At 39.7% G+C, this 18,104-nt stretch overlaps 1 protein-coding gene across 1 annotated transcript in view; it reads right to left on the bottom strand.

The window, feature by feature from the left end:
* The window catches only part of epha3 (eph receptor A3), a 357,435-nt gene that overhangs the window by 141,138 nt on the left and 198,193 nt on the right, over positions 1-18,104 (bottom strand). The gene's annotated exons all lie outside the window — the stretch shown is intronic.

The following is an 18,104-nucleotide window of genomic DNA, read 5'->3' as shown; positions in this document are numbered from 1 at the left end:
GTCAGTGAATTATCAGAACACACTTTGGCATTTCATTGCGTTGTTCAAATAAATTAATTAAATTAAATTAACAAAACCTTACCCATTACTATTGTAACCACAGAGACATAAACAAACTCGAGAGTGGACATGGTGTTGGCTGGTTATGAGAGAACATCACCAAAATAAACCCATATCTCAATCTTAAAGCATAACATAAACCGTTTTCACGACAACAGTTAATAACTGTTCAATAACAATTCATCAAACACTTTTTGCTTACATATATTACATGTAATATGATTACAAAATGGCAAAATTGGTGGGTAAAGTGGGATAAAATAATAATAATAATTTTATAATAAAATTCAACCCAAATGGCAAAATGGTAAATGGACTGCATTTATATAGAGCTTTTCCAGCTACATCAAATGTTCAAAGCACTTTACAATAATGCCTCACATTCATCCCGATGTGAGGGTGCTGCCATACAAGGTATTCACCACACACCGGGAGCAACTAGACAATTAAGAACCTTGAAACCCCACCCCTTTCCTTCTCTTCATTATGGAAATAAATTCAAACTAGAGGACTGTGCTCGTAGAGTGCAAACCTCTGCCAACACTAGTTTGTAATTCAACAAGTTTTTACCTTGAAAAAAAAATGTCAAGGTCAAAGTCCTGTTCGAAATGACTTTTCATAAGATAAAATATAATACAAAGTGTAGATCAAAAGGGCTTTTCAATGTTAGATCTACAATACGGATCCGATGCGGATGAAAGTTTGTCTAGTCATTGGGAGTGCCAATTTGCACCTCATTGTCACAAATGAGAATGATTGAGGCATTTTGATTGAGATACAATGCAAAATGCAAACTAAGTAAATGGGTTTTTCAATATTAGATTCAAATGGCCACAAAATCCACAATCCAGATTAGATTGGATCAAACTTTGTCAGGCTTGTCACTTTCAAATATGACAGTGAGTGGGGCATGTTTGATTAAGATAGAATGTGAAATATACATTAAATGGGATTTTCATTGTTAAATTTAAGTGGGCACAAAAAATTTAATCTGGATCAGCTCTGGATCAAACTTTGTCAGTCGATCAAGGATGCAATCCTACATACCTCTTTCAAATATGAAAGAAATTTGATCTTTTTTGACAAAGTTATGGGATGGCGACCAAGTGGTTAATGCGATTGGTTTCAGTTCAGAAGGTTCCAGGTTCAAATCCCACCCCTGCCACATTTCTCCGTGTAATGTGGTGTTGCGTCAGGAAGGGCATCCGGCGTAAAACCTGTGCCAATTCAACATGCAGATCCACCTTGGATTTGCTGTGGCGACCCCAAGTGCAAAAACAAGGGAGCAGCCGAAGGGACTTACTTACTTATGAATTTTTGAAAATTAATTCATTGTTAAAGGATAGGGATTTTTCCACTGTTCCAAGATTTTTCCTGACTTTGACCTTTGACCTGTGACCTTGAAAGTTGAATCAGTTCTTGCCTATCAGGATATGAATCTTCAGCAAAAATTTCAAAAGGATACATGAAAAATTGTGGGCTCCAGGCTGTTCACAAACAACAAACAGACAGACAAACAAACAAACAAAAATTTGGATTGGCAGTTTCATAGCAACTATATCACAAGTGAAGCTCCTCTCATGCAGAAGGCATGTTCCTCTGTTTTATCACATTTTATCAACTTTGTTTCTTCTATTTTATCATGGATTTGGAGTTTCTGAACAATGTGGTGCTTCCCAGCCTGTCCCACAGATGGCCTGTACCTGAAAAGTTAGTGGCATGTAAGAGGAGGCTGCACAAGGAGTGTAGTTGAGTGGTGAGTGTTTTGGACATGTTCAAAACACTCACCACAGCCTGGAAAGTCCTAGCAACCATGTGGTGTTTTGTGATGTTTGTTGGTAATGGTGATGTGTGTGTAAGGGATATTGGAGAGTTCGTTGGCTATACATGTCTCTAAATGGCACACTCACACACACCACACACACACACACACACACACACACACACCACACACCACACACACACACACACACACACCCACACACACACACACACACACAGCTTCCACATGAGAGAGACCTGAATGAAGCGTGTTCCGGGTAAGTTAGAAGATATTTTATTTTACATAGTAACGCACAGACCTATTAACTGTCTGCAGTTCTTGACAATAACTGATTGGGAAGCAGATATTTTTCTTTCAATTTTTTGGACAGATTCTGAAGCAAATGCAAATTATTATTATTATTTTTTTTTTAACTGAAATGCACTGGTGTGTCTATAACTAATGTGTGTTTGGTGAGTGTACCATATGCAGAGACTGAATGTTTTGACACTCAGAAGTGACAGATCAGAGGTTTATGCAAATGGAATATGATACAGACCCTTTTGTTGGACTAATTAGTTAGCCATAAACACAAAACAATTGAGTTACGTCACTGATTACTTATAGGTTCAATTATTTCCATTAATGTCAGTTAGACAATTAAATATTCTGTTTTTTGTTTTTTGCTTGTGGTTGTTTCACTAAGAGTTGCTTATTATCACAGAATGGTGGCCAGAAATAATGTGGAAAATATGCAGCTAGCGGCGATTACGAGGTCCAATCAGGTGGCTCTCTGGCATAGCAGATGTACTAGCAACCAATTCAATTCCAGGTATGTTATCAGGCTAAATGTCTGCATCCTTGGACAAGACTCTTTATCTGCATTGGCCAAATCCACCCAGTTGTAAATTGGTACCAGCTTTAGCCTCTGTTGGACTGGCTGCCTATTCAGAGAGAGTTGTAGATGCTGATCTGCTTCACACTACGGTATCCGGGCATAAGGGTTGGTCCAATGTCCCTTGGGCTTGTATCTGACTTACACAAATGAGATTGTTGTGTGTTGGGGGGTGTGGCTGGATGTTTTGGTGTTCTTTTCTTTTCTTTGCTCTTCAGGTGGCATGAGAACTGATTTGTCTGTGGAGAAGGTGCTGGCTGAAGAGTCCTCACCCTCATCAACATCATGTGAGCACCAGTCACAGGTGCTACACATGCAACCTTAAAGACTTTCAGCTGAAGCAGATAATTGGATGGCGTTCTGCATTTAAGTCATTGTGGACCTCAAGCAGAACTGCCGGGAACTCGGACCTTGTGATGTCGCTTTGTGAGACGCTGAGGACCCGCGCCTGGGTTTGACACATCGAGCCCGTGAAGCAAGGAAGGGTGAGGACACTTGCTGTCAGCACACATTAAAGGTGATTAAGTGTTCGACTAATTGTTGATAGTAAATTGGTGTTTTGTTAGCAGTATACTGGAAATTGTGATGAGAATTGTGCAGTTTGCTTCTCACTGCTGTGGCGTGCAGGATAAGTGATCCTCCACTTGTTGTGAGAAGCTGCTCATTTGCATAAAGTTAAAAATACAGACCTGAATGTGTTTGCTGATAGCGTGTGTCTTTTGAAAGATATTGTTGTAACTGCTGACTTACCTCACATCTTCTTTGCTTCACAGAGAGAGTCAGTTTGTCGGTCTCCACCTGGGGGGGTGTTTGTCTGGTGGTAGTGGGTCCAGGAACGCACGGGCTTCTATCCTTTTGGGCGCTTAAGAGCGTGCCAACAGTCACTCCACCAGAAGGACGTTCTTTTAGTTTTGTACACATTATTATGCACAGGTGAAAAATAAATTGTTTCTGTTGTTGGAACCGCTTTCTGGTTATTTTTAGTGCTGGGATTCTGTCTGACGCAGGTCCGCTCCTCAACTCGCGTCGACACATAACAGAGATGGCTTGTACAAATAATGTATCTCAATAACAAAGTGAAAGCCTAAAAGTGATTTGTAGGAGATGGAAATTGCAGGCATTTTGCAGCACGATGATATGGAGAAGCAGCACATGAGATAGCAGGAAGTAGGACAGGCATGTATCAGCATGTACAGAGCATCCATCCATTCATTTACTGAACCAGCTTATTCCAGTTCAGGGTCATGGGGAGGTGTTGGAGCCTATCCCAATGGTCACTGGGCAAGAGGTGAGGTACAGCCTTGAAAGGCTGCCAATCTATTGATGTGCCGTGGTAGAGATAACAGGGAAAATATGCGTATTTACTGTTGGATGTAGTATGTTATGTGACTGACCATCTTAACTTGACAGTAGTTGACTACCTGACCTTCCTTTGCTTACAGGTTCATGTGATTTCATTATTGCAAAGTTTATTATTTAACAGATGTGTTCCAAGAATATGTCCATCATGTCAATGGTGATACACCAAAGGCCATTTTTATTGATATATTGTTTCAGTCATTCCCCAGTACAGTTACGCCTCAGAGTGACAGCAAATTAAGTGCCTGGCTTGCAGAAAGAAAAGGAGGCGATGAACTTAAAACTGCCTCCAAAGCGGCCCAGACATAGTAAATCATTACCACTATAAACCACTGAGCCAATAAAAGCACAGCCTCACCCTGCTATCAGAACCAGAGGGAGGGGAGGAGCATGGAGTTTAGAAACAGATTCTCCCCATCTGGATTCATTATGGTAGAAAAAATAACTTCCCGTGGAAATACACTCAAGTATAGAAGCACACACTCCCCAGCTATATAATCGCAATCAAGAAAGGCTCGAACATTTCAAAGACAAACATGTTTTTTCCTGTGGTCTAATAAATTAAAGTCGATGCCTCAGATGCCGGACTGGCCCCCTGGAGCTGCCTGGCAATTAGAGAGAAGTGAAAAGGGAAATGAGAAGGGGAGTGAAGCAGGGTGATTGGAAGGAGGGATGTGTTGAATGGCTACACAGAGTGGGACCACGTGAGTCCTCAAGGCAAGGCAATGCATGGGTAAAAGAATGGTGAGGAACAGGAGAGAACCCAGTCCTCAAGAATTAAAGCAGGACAAAGAGAGAAGTATTGAGAAGGATTATAGGTCTTAAAAATCCACTCGAGACAAAGTAGGGCAACAGTGTACTCTTGGTGGCAATCCCTACAAATATTATGAGAGTTACTCAACTTGTCCATGAGCCAAGCAGGCTTTTGGTACAACCTATAGTGGTTTAACAGTTCTTACAATCCAGACTCAGTAAACCATAGTCTGCACAAAAATGTATAATAACTATCCCAGAGTGGTAGACATAGCCAGATGGGGTCAATATATAACATGTGTTCAAATTATTAAAATGTTACAATCACATTGGAAAATATGCCACAGTATTTTCCCTATCACAAAGATTCCAAAAAGGTATAATTTGGCCTATCTGTGACTTGTGGTTATGGAGTTACAGGGAAAAAACAACAAAAATAACAATGGCTATTGTTACTTTGTACAGGGGAAAAAGTTGAAGTTGCTCCACTTTTGGGAAAATGTGATACAAAATGTTAGTTGAGCTAGTAGAAATTTGAAAAGGAATAGTTTGCATTTTGCAATGTGTTTCGTTATCATATTACATGATAATGTCATAGAATTCAAATCCAATGGCTGTTGATCTTATTTCACCATTTATTTCGAGACAAAGCATTCATAACAATCAAAACTATTCCCTTTTTTTATCCTATTTGCTCAACCAATAATATGCATCTCCTTTACGAAAACTGGACCAAGTAAAATTTTGACCCCTGCACAATAGAAATGAGCTTGCCCAAAATATGAGCTGTTTTTTACCCCATAAACTAAATACCTTTGAAACACCTATGGTCTAAACTACATATACCTTTTTAGAATGCCTATGATCAGACAAATAATTTGTTTGTTTTTTTTCAATCTGAGTGGAGCATTTTAAAATGTTGGCCCCTTCATTCAGTCACACGACTGGACTGTACCAACACTGAAAAAAATACTATTTTAGATCAACTTAAAAAAAAAAATGATGTAATTTGTTACAGCTATTTTTTTAGTTTTTCACAATGTATATTTATGATTTGGTAAAGTGATTCCAGCAGATTAAACTGGAAACCACAATTTTCCATGACACCAATGTAAATAAGTACTTTGAATGAAGTGCACTGATGTTTCACTTTTTTCACTACCACTTTGAAAAATTATCATACTTTTTTATGTAGGCTTTGGTATACTGAGGCTGGAAAGGTTTAATCGCTTTAGTTGGTAGTGATTGGGTCAACATTGTCTGCAGGACTAAACATACTGTACAATATACAGCAAGCCATAATTTATTAGTCCTCAATTTAAATGTACTATATGTTTGTATGATACTTGTATGCAATTTTGGAGACAATAGCAACATACATAAGATACATTTTTAACTTACAATTTTTACTGATAATATCTTTAGAAGATTAATCATCTGAAATTCCTAAACTAACTTTTTGATAAGTGAAGTGACTGGTAGAATTTAAACACTTCTCCATCAGTTACACAGAGACATATTTAAATTTTCACTGTCAAAAACAGATTCCAAGGCTAACAGATCTGTGTGTATGTAAAACATGTGGTTTTTCTTCCAAACAAAGCATGCTAACTCTAACAGCAGCTCAGATTGATGAATGTTAGCCTACATTCAATGAGAATAGTTATCATAGCTGTAACACTACACGAAGGGTGAAGGAGGTGAGAGGAGAGGAGCCACTGACAGCACCTTCACAGCACGGGTAGGATGCAGTGCTCCTTCCCAGGCAAACACTTAATCCTAATTTTAACAGCTTTGGCATCTATAAGTGTGTCAGAGAAAGTGTGCGGAAGGTTGGTGCTGCTGCTCTGACATTGCTAATCCCTGTAAACTCTCAAAGATTTGATGGAGAGTGTGCAGCTGCAAGCTGAGATACTTTCAGAGAGAGAGAGAGAGAGAGAGAGAGAGAGGTGTGTGAGAGGTTAATGAGGTGAGTACGATTTAATTTTTTTTTTTTTGTATGTTTGCACCAGTTTGTAATGCTCTTTTTCTGGCTCAAACATTAAACCTGGTTGTCCACTTTCATGGATAGGCTTCCCAGAAGATTATAGTCCATATCCATGACAAACCAGCATGTGAATACATCATGATTAACCACAAATAAGATTTTGCTCACAGACTGATGACGTAACCCATCGTGCAGTGTAACCCAACTGATATTGTTTGGATTTTACACCGGATGCCAATTCTGACACAACTTCTGGTAGACATGAGAGTGGACACGGGTGGTTTTGAACCTTTACAAGCAAGTGCATTTGTATGCCATCATGCTAACCAAGGACTTGAACCAGTGATGTCATGGCATGTAGATCAATGTTGTGAGCTCCATGGAAAGTCAAGGATTACCAAATATGTAAAAGTTTGCGATTAAAAAGACATTTTCACACAACTTGAACATCATGCCTTGGTTAAGGGCCCTTTCACACATAGTGTGAAGACGTATAACTCAGGGTGACTTACAGCAGCAGAGTTCATGTGGGCACACCACGAAACATTACGTCGATGGGCATGCATGCATGAAGCCGGTATGACGGTTCGTGCACCTGGGAACACAATGCCAGCAGCTGCGCGATGTGGTTACACATCGCGCAGCTGCTGTGAAAATAAAATGGGATTCGAACCCACGCTTTTCAAAAGCTCTGGTTGCCAGACAGAAACTTTACCACTGAGCTACCATCACTAAACTGTGAAAGATGCAGGAAACTGCCTGATATCAGGAAGGACATGGACATATTTAAAAAAAAATTAAACCGCACACCATAAAAACACATTGCATTACATTGAATCCCTCTTATCAAGCGGGCAATACAAATATGATCCGTTTGTTCCTCTGTAGATGACCCATTGGTCACAGACATACAGTGCGATGTGTAACCACATTGCACAGCTGCTGTGAAAATAAAATGGGATTCAACACCACACTTTCCAAAAGCTCTGGTTGCCAGACAGAAACTCTACCACTGAGCTACCATCACTGGACTGTGAATGATGCAGGAAACTGCCTGTTATCAGGAAGGACATGGACATATTTAAAAAAAAAAAACATGCACCATAAAAACACATTGCATTACGTTGAATCACTCTTATCAAGCGGGCAAATAAATATGATCCATCTGTTCCTCTGTAGATGAACCATGGTCACAGATGTACAGTCATGAAATGACATGAATGAGAAGCAGTTCACTTGTCTCATCATCTCCACATCTGCTGGTGCGTGTCCAGCCAGCCCGCGTGCATGTCCTGCATGACATGCGTGTCTTGTGGATGGCACACCGCAGGACTGACACTGCGCCATATGGAAAAGGGGTGACGTGACAGTCAGATCATCCACTGCTGTGTTATGATCCGATGGTCTGTTTCAATGGATGGGAGCAGCCTGACTATGTGCTGCAGCCCATCATCACAGCGATATATGTTTTTATTGATGCCCACATGATGACAGCAAGCAGACACACACATGTCACAGTGGACAGTTGTTAGTCCATGTCCATCCAAACACAGTATGTGTTGTGCAGCTGGGATGTCCAGAATGACAGATCTCCACAGTCACTGTTGGTTGTCAGTTCAGCACACAGACCAAAGCCACACTCGTGAGGCAGTTAGACAAATTTCACTGCCAGCACGACAGTGACTGTCTGCTGACTGTTGTCATGTTAATAGTGCGAATGGCCACACATTTTCTAAGTGTCATGCGAGCAGTGTCAGTGGTATGTCACCACAGTGCACACTCTGTCTTTCAGCCACTGGTGTGCACAAATAGTTGTCGGAACAGGTGTATGAGCCAGCCACGACTGTACACATTTTGCACACGATTCCTGCTTCATGCACACTTTATGTGCAAATCAACCATATTGTGTGAAGGGCCTGTACATGATCTTCATGGTACACAATCACTTGGTTCACCACAGACACCATTCCCATCCCTCTAAGGTTTTCCAAGGTATGATAAAGTTTTCAAATTGTGGCTTTCCTGGATACATATTCACAAAAGTGAGAACAGGATACTAGAGATTGCGTTTCACTGTTCTAATTTTAGAAACCTGCTATTACTGTTCTCAGTCATTATTTCAACAGATTTTGTCACCCATATGCAGGGTTGGGTAGGATTACTTTGAAGGAATACATGTGGATTACATGTATGTATGTACATACATTTGGATTACTTGTAATCTGATTACTTTTGGATTACATTTCAAAGTAATCCTACCCAACCTTGCCCATATGTGATACCTTGAGCTGTTGTGTTCAAACCTAACATTGGGTCTATTCATCATGCCTGCAAGGCCAAATGAAGAGGAAGCTCTGATTGCTGAGATGAGCAGTGGCTCAGCACAAATGAATAATTAACCCAGTGGAGACCAGATAGTTGTACCCCAGTGTGAGCTGATTCATCGCAGTATGATTGTGTAAAGATAGTTTTCTCATCAGTGTCATTAGCTTTCCATACATAAAAATAAAAAAAAGCAACCATGCCCTCCAGTGACCATCAGGACCCTGCCATTAGCAACAAGCCTTCTTCACAAACAACTTTATAGGCCTGTCTGGATTTATTTTGTTTTGCATGATGTATTATGACAGGGTTCAAAATAGAAGGTTCACTGATCAACACCTGTAGCTATCAGAACAAAAAATTCAGAGTGGAATATGCAGTAGTTTTTAGGGAATTAGTCATGAAATTTTGTGAACCCACTCACTTGCTGACTCCTGGTCTCCATAGATTCTGTGCATGCCCTCCTTTCTGCAAGGTATAGTCTGAAATCATATTATCCTTGTAAAATATATAGCTGAGACTTTGTAGATTCATTACAAATGATTAAAAATGTTTTCTGTTCAGTTGGCTGTAATGTCATGACGTGAATCAACTAGCTAACCCAGTGGTTCTCAGTCTTGTTTACAATAAATACCACCATAGAAAATATTTGGCTTTCCAAGTACGACCATTACAACTAGAATTAAAACAATTAAACTCAATTTTATTTTTATTGTGCCAAATCACAAGACAGTTGGCCCAAGTCACTTCACAAGGCTAATTCCGCGTTCACACCGGGCACGACCAGACGCCACAAATTCGTATCGGTCGCGTGGTGACGTACGCATCACCATTGCCCGGTGTGTCGCTCTGCTTTTGCGGCAAAAATTTGCCCTAGTGCATCATCAAATAGGAGGAGATTCCATTCCGCTCTCCGGCTCCGGTTGTCAGTCAAGTTAACATGATGGACCTTGATCACACAGAGCGAGTTGTTGTGGAAAGCAGACAAACGTCATGAGACGTTCCCAATTCGGGGAGTATCATTATTTGCTGCAGGAGCTGCGTCTGGATGACGGCACTTTCAGCGGCCCCCTGCTGCGGGGCTGCTGCTCGCTCCAAAAACTTTGTCATAATTGTGTTTAGAAACCAGTCACCATTTGCTTTATTATAAATCTGTGTAGTTAATTAATAAAATAATCTTTGGACGATTCGCTCGCGGGCATGTAAGAAAAAAAAAAAAAAAAACGCCGCTGCTTGCTGTGGGGCTGCTGCTCGCTCTTCCCCAAAAAACTCTGTCATAATTGTGTTTAGAAACCAGTCACCATTTGCTTTATTATATATCTGTGTAGTTAATTAATAAAATAATCTTCTCGTACAATTCACTTGCACGCACACGTAAAAAAAAAAAAAAAAAAAAAAAACTCCGCTGCTTGCTGTGGGGCTGTTCCTTGCTCTTCCCTGCTGCGGGGCTGCTGCTCACTCCAAAAACTCTGTCATAATTGTGTTTACAAACCAGTCACCATTTGCTTTATTATACATCTGTGCAGTTAATAAATAAAATAATCTTCGTACGATTCCCTCGCGCACACGTGAAAGAGAAAAAAATCTCCGCTGCCCCTGCTGCGGGGCTGCAGCTCGCTCCAAAAACTCTGTCATAATTGTGAAATAAAGGACAAAAGGGACACAAGTCCTGCTCACAGGCTGCTACCAGAGACAGGACATGTTCACATCCAACTCAGTCAAACTCCAGACATCTCCACGTCACTACATATCCAGTCCCTGATTGGTCATCGCGGCACGACAAAACGAAAAAGTTCAGATTTTTCAACTTGGGGAGGAGGGCAACGCGACGTAACGTGACGCAATATTGTGGCACAAATGCGGCAATCGCTCAAATTGCTTCACTCCTGTCGCTTCATTCACATCCATCGCGTCGCGCTGTGTGGCTTGCTGCCACAACGCATCCTTCAATAGGGATTACATGGCAACCTGTTGCTCACGTGGCACCCAGTGTGAACGCGGCAAAAGATTTAACCTTACCAAGTCATTAGCAATAGTGCTGAGGAAAAACTCCCTGGAAGAATTCAAGTGTACAAAGAAACTAGGCTAGCATCAAGCGATTTGCACATCTTGGCTTGCCCGTTGCATTGTGGGATCTTGGTTACAACACACCAGCTCAAAATAGCCGAAAACATATGGATTATGATGATTTAGATTTGTTTGAACTGAAGTTGATGGCTTAAAGCCTTTTTGCATTCGTTGTTGACCGCCTGTAATATCCAGGACTGTGTCCGGCGGTAAAGAAGAACTGATGTCTCTCACATACACAGCATCAGTCCAGAATCTGCAGTGCATTTTGACAGAGGAGGAGGACAGAAAAGTCATCAAAATGACTGTACGTCCTTGCAAATTAGAGTGTGGGTACCTGATCTGAGCCCAGTGGGTTGGATTGGGTTTGGATGATTATTTTGAAATGATTCTCAGGTTGGGTCGGGATCAGTCACATCAGCACAAACACACTGAATGTACAGAACCTTTGTGAAATGATGTCACTCAGCCACCTATAAATAATGATATGTTATTGTTGTTAACAATGTCATTTAATGTACTTTATTTGTCTTGGTGGATCATTAATAGGATGTATTTTTGTCGTGAGCAGAATGCTGAAGTGTGGCAGTTGGCATTGTGTTTGCACCATGTGAAGCAGCAAACAGAGTAAATAAAAAGTCTTATTCTGATCTATTATATCCTTTCAGATGGATTCATCATCACATCCTGACGGAAATTGTTGACCACAGTTTCCATCAGGATGTGATGCAACCATTGTTTTGGAAGATGAAATCTGTAAATAATTGAAATCCTTATTGTGGAAATTGAATAAGCAAATAAATGTGTGCTAAAAGCTTGAAAATAATTAACTGAAGCGCACCTTCATGTACTGACAATGACGGACCTTGTACATGTAACGTAATAAGACTACATGCATGTGGGAGATTTTTGTCAACTTATAATTGCTTTCCCATCATTTTGTCTGTATCAGCAGGAACTGATTTGCAGCTCAGTATGTGAAGCAAGTATTTGCAGAGTCCGAATTTATGAAGCATTGCTTCATTTCGCTTCACTTACAGAGCCGAGCCGACAACTCTATGGCCGAGCCATAGAGTCATATTATAAATATAACTATTTCATATAATATATTTCTATAATATAACTCTATGGGCCGAGGCATAGAGTTATATTATAGATATAACAATTTTATAATATATTTCTATAATATAACTCTATGGCCGAGCCCGGCTCTTACAAAGCATTGCATCATTTTGCTTTGTTTGCAGAGCTGATTCTGACTATCATGAAGCATTGCTTCATTTTGCTTTACTTTCAGCAGACAGCAGTGATCGGTTTTGTTTATGTGTCGGAGCCGTAAAGCCGTTAAATCCTTCATTATGAATAGCCTGCTTTGTTTGTTTGTATTGATTCAATGAAAAGTTGTTGAGTTAGCCTTAACCTTATTTGAAATAAAGCAGCTAACTTAAATACACCACAAAAAATGTTTGCTCAGTTGACACAGTATACCAAGAGGGACCCTACAGGCCGAAGAAGAACTAAGTCGTACATAGGTCCCCTAGGTCCATTGTTGCCAGAGTTTATCCCCAGATTACGGAGCATGAATCGGATGATTGTCTACAACTCCCCCTTGATGGGACACCAGTCAATCACAGGTTACTTCCTGAAGCAAAGCAAGTAAGTACTTACAGCTAGGGGAACTGGGAGAATACTGATGATGTGTCTTGTCCAAGGGCACAGACACATAGCATGACCAGGAATAAAACCCAGTTTTGTGTATTGAGAGGCCAACTCTTTATCCCACTGATCTACCTGCTCTGCACCCTTCAAAGACAAATGAAGAAGTTGTAAAGAAAGAGATCATAACTGGTGTCTGTTAAATATTGCAGGTGATGAGTAGAACTAAAGGACCATGTGTCCCAAAGAAGAGAGGAAAGTGATCAAATGATAGAAAGGATACAATGAGTGGGGAAAAATAAAACAGAATATAACAAGTGTAGTGGGAAAGTCGTACAAATAATTAAGCGACAGTAATGAAAATGGAAGGGATACACTGATGTACTACAGTGAAACCTCTATGCATTCCTTGTTGGAGTCAAGGATTTCTGAGGCTTGGCACTTTCTACTGCAGCCAGATTTATTTAACTCTTGGAATTTCACACGGCCACTTCTCCTTGCCTTCTATGCCTTCTTAGGATCCTGTGTGTGGAAAGATATTTGTGTTACAGATTGATGGCAGCTTTATGAGCCCATCCTCACGTTTAAGAGTGTCCGTTAAAAGGATGAGAATTTATTTATTTTTTTTTCTGTTTTGTGAAGGAGAGTGTTATCTGATACTAGTCGTTAAACAAGAGAATCGCGGCCTGGGATCGCCTTGTAAATGTCCAATTCTGATGGTTGGAGTGCATATGTTTGGAACACATGCAGTATAGGACTGTGCATTATATGATGAGAGTAGTGGGAGAATTACTGGCTGTGCAATAGAGGGAGGAGGAAAGGGTGCACTTAAGAGAGAGGTGCAATACAGTATGATGTCTGTAGTTGAGGCATTAATCATTTTTTATTTACACACTTGCAAGACTACAATACTGCAGTGTGACTTAATGCATACTTCACTAAATGTGTCAGCACCACACACATACATACTCCACACTGCCTGCTCCTAAGTGACATCAAAGCAACCTTAAGTTTTAAAATCTGGAAAACAATCAGTGAAAAATTATATCAAATTAAAATATGTTTATCTACTTCTTCACAAATTTGTTTTCTATATCATGTTAAACTTCTCAAAGCCACACAATTCCCTGACTATGTATGTAGAAATATTCCTACTGTTGGCAAAACAGAATCCTGACTCATGTTAGACTTTTGTGACATTCATCCTGGATGTCCTATTATGAACCCTGACTGGCTCTGTTAGACACGCCCATACACATAAGGCGTGGCCAGCAGTGGCTCATATCCATTTAAAGTGAGATATTATACAAATAATGATTGTTTATGAGGTCAATGGTACAAATATTTCATGAGGTAAAAGATGGGATGTTCCATTCAACGAGGCAAAGCTGAGTTGAATGGTACATTCCAGCTTTCACCGAATTCAATATTTCTTCCATTGAAAGTATGTAAAGACATTTATTATTTGTTTTATATAACGGCTAAAATGGATCCTTGTCATTTCATAATATATTAATATATAAACACCAGAAAAGGGGCTTACATTTTGGTGTTTCACTGCTGCTTTGACATCAACGATACAACATGAACTTTAAATAGGAGTCCAAAATTATCAGTCTACTTGGTAAAACAGTTAGTTCAAAAATAATTCTGACAATGTAGCTGTGATACTTCAGAAAAAAAAAAAAAAAAAAAAAAAACTTCCTTAGTCTGGCAAAAAACAGCTCTTCATGCCTCCAGATGGCTTATGGCCTACTGGATTTGTTGTTTGTGTGTGTGTGTGTGTGTGTGTGTGTGTGTGTGTGTGTGTGTGTGTGTGTGTGTGTGTGTGTGTGTGTGTGTGTGTGTGTGTGTGTGTGTGTTAGAAGAATGAGCACAGTCAATTAGCTCACTGAAAACGTTGGCCATCAGCAAAACCAGCGGTGGGCACAGTTTGACTAATCCACTAACCGCTAATTATCTAAGATAATGATTTCATTATCGGATTAGCTTTTCAGATAATCTTGAAAACCATCAGCAGACTAATAACCTAACAATAAATTTTGGTCTGATAATTTTTAGACTGCTAACATTTATAAAGTCTGACATCAAAGATTTGAGTGTAGTAGATGGACAGCAATATCCTCTGCAAACAGAGGAGAGCTAGTTTGAGAAAAAAACTGCTCTTTCCTCTCCAGAGAAGAGAGAGCTCCTCACCGGGGGGAACTAATTTCCTTTGACCCCATACTTATTTTCTGGCAATATCACCTAAGTTATCCAGAGGCATACAGTTTAACTTATAGTTAAAATTTTAACTAAAGTAATTTCGGACAAGTTATTTAAATTAATGTCACATCTGAAGTTTTATAAAGTGAAACTATCATATATATGTTTTAGTTTTAAAGTAATGCACTAATTTTGAAGGTTTTAGTGTGAACATGCTGTGCCCAGTGCATTATAGGTAATCTCAGTACATTCACGACAGGAGAAATGCATTTGAGACACTCTGATCAGGCTCCACATGGACAACAGCATTAAACCCTTTGTATATCGTGCCTAAAACTCTTGTGGACATATTTTCTGGGTTTATAGATGTTGTTATTGTGTTTGTTTTATGTAAAAGTGCCAGAAGAAGCTCAGGTTGCTTCTTCATTATTTTCAATTGGAATCACTGTGAGCTGCAATTGCTTCCTTGTTGTTCTTTAACGTCTTGCTTTTGTCAAACACTGACTGTCCTCTTTGTTGCAGAGTAATATATATATATATAAGATGTCTGAAATTCGGTTTGTATTTATAAAATTCCACGTATCTTAAACATAGCAGACATGGATGGATTATTTATTTGGAATATTTGTTATAGCAAGTATTCAGGGTCTCTACTGCCATGTACTGGCTTGTAGTGTTCATGACAGTATTAAGTACTGAGTGTCTGTGCACCAGTAGATGGCAGTTTTCTATTTATTTTGACACCAGTTATATCAGACAATTGTCTAATTACAACTTGACTTTGTTTTGCAAATACCTTTTTTTTTTCAAATAAAAAATGGCATATTTTACAAAAGCACATTTATATGTAAACACCAACACACACCTCACATTAACGTGTTGGTGTTTACACAGAATGAATGAGTCAACCAATCAGTGTTAAGGTGCGTTCACACATAACGACGACAATTCATGAATGCCACAAAGTATACATTCTTGGCCGCTGATCATGAATGTGATTATTTGGGGCAGAGGCGTCAGGTGTCCTCAAGAACTGCTGCAACCTGTTACCACGCATTACAATTAATGAAACGTGTTGCTGGAGAATTATTGGGAACCATTAAGCACGGTCAAGAATAAGTTTCTGCATTGTTGCGCACTGTTACGCGTGATAGCGCATAACAGCGCATCATTAACTTCTGTCACATCGTGAATGAGGCGAATTGTCCCCACACACACACATATTCATCCATCACCTGCTGAACAATTCAGATCGCTCCAGTTTGCTCCACAGAAGACCTTTGAGACTGCATGTTTAGTTGGGCTCTGTGCCACTGAGTGGCGCTGAGAGGAGGAGGAGACAGACAGCCAGATGTGTGGCTTCACGCGGCTCTCGTCTCCCTCGTTTTCCCAAACATCAGGCACATGCAGCAGGTGGAACACCTGCAGGAGCGCGCTGAGGAGCACTGGAACGAAGCTTTTAGCCAACTTGGCATCACTGTACTCCTTCAGCATACTGCAGCAATGAAACTGAATGCGGTGCAGCAGGGTTTAATTGTGCGCACATCAGAGAAGAACACTGTCACGCTTTATTAAGGATCACCACTAATCAAAATGGCTCAACACGCTCATTCGTGACCTCCATGACATGAGGTGAAATGAGGGTGGTGCGTGACATTCATGGAAGATTTTTTTGACAGCCAAAAATATGCTCCACAAAAATCACAAATATCACACACCAACACGCACTATTAAGAAACCTATTTAGATGCGTTAAGTCACATTAAGAATGTCAGGAATGTGCCAAAAATAACGCAAATGTGTCTTGCCTATGTGTAAATGCACCATTAGTGGAGGCACATTTTACCCATAATCCCTTTGGCATCTCTCTGTGTTTGTTACAAAACTTCAGAATTAGTGCATTATTTAAAATTAAAAGACATATGTTATATTTTAACTTTGTACAAATGGCAGAATTTACTGTACTGGAGTTATTCTATCAGTATTAATTTTATTTATAAATCAAAACCATAAGTCAGCACTGCTTTATTTTCCAAGACCTTCGCCTCACGGCAACACTGCTATGGAATAGAGAGTTGAGCTTTACTGTTATATGCTATGTTGTAAATGAGAGCGTCCAGCAGTGGGCAGGGCACTCAAAAACAGAAGTGTTGACTCATTGTTTGCGTTTGTGGTAGACTTTGATGCTACCAGAAGTGATTGTGGTGTTAAAACTCAAAATCAGCTTGTTAGTAGTTACAAGTATAGCGGAGACAATACTTGAAGTTATCGGTAGCATCTGATAAATTTTTGGGTGGTTTATCGGTTTAGCTTTATAAAAGATAACTCTTCAGTTAGCTGATTATCTGTTATTGAAGCTAACTTTTTGGTTAGCTGTGCCCACCACTGAGGAAAACAAACTCTGCCATGTTTAGCTAAATACCATCACCACTAGTGTGTGCATGGATGGGGTTTGCAGCGTGCAGTGGTACAAAATGTATGGAACCAGATTTGCATGGTAAATGTAACAAATAATCCATGCCATGTGATATACAAAGTCAATCAAATGAGAAGGATCCACTCAGTTGTTACATAAATGTAATTTATTAAAACCTAAAGCATTTATTAATTTGCTTTATTTATTGTCATGGATCAGTGTCTGAGGGGGAGTCTTAGTTACTAAATTTGATATCTGGTTTTAATACACCCCAAAATATAACCCTTTTAAGCCTGGATGTTTAATCAAAAACAATCACTCAATTTTTGAGCTGTGACTGATTTTTGTGAAGTGTGTAAAATTGCATACATGTGGAGTTCATTATATGGGGAGTAACGCTGTCTTCCCTTCGTAGACTAAAGAAAAAACTGTTCCATTCATTTCTTGTATGTATAGTTTTCACATTTTTGAGGCTGAAGTTCAAATACACTTGTATTAATGGCAAAATAACACTTTTTTTCAAGTATATCTGTGAAATGTCACTTTCTGCCAGTGGTTTTACGAGCCTTGATATTTCACTACACATTCATTTAGTTGGCCAATTAGCTTGTAAATATCTATC

This window comes from Thalassophryne amazonica, chromosome 14 (genome assembly GCF_902500255.1).
Source record: "Thalassophryne amazonica chromosome 14, fThaAma1.1, whole genome shotgun sequence".
NCBI lineage: Eukaryota > Metazoa > Chordata > Actinopteri > Batrachoidiformes > Batrachoididae > Thalassophryne > Thalassophryne amazonica.
The sequence above is the reverse complement of the archived record's forward strand: the minus strand, read 5'-3'. Positions and strand labels throughout refer to the sequence as shown.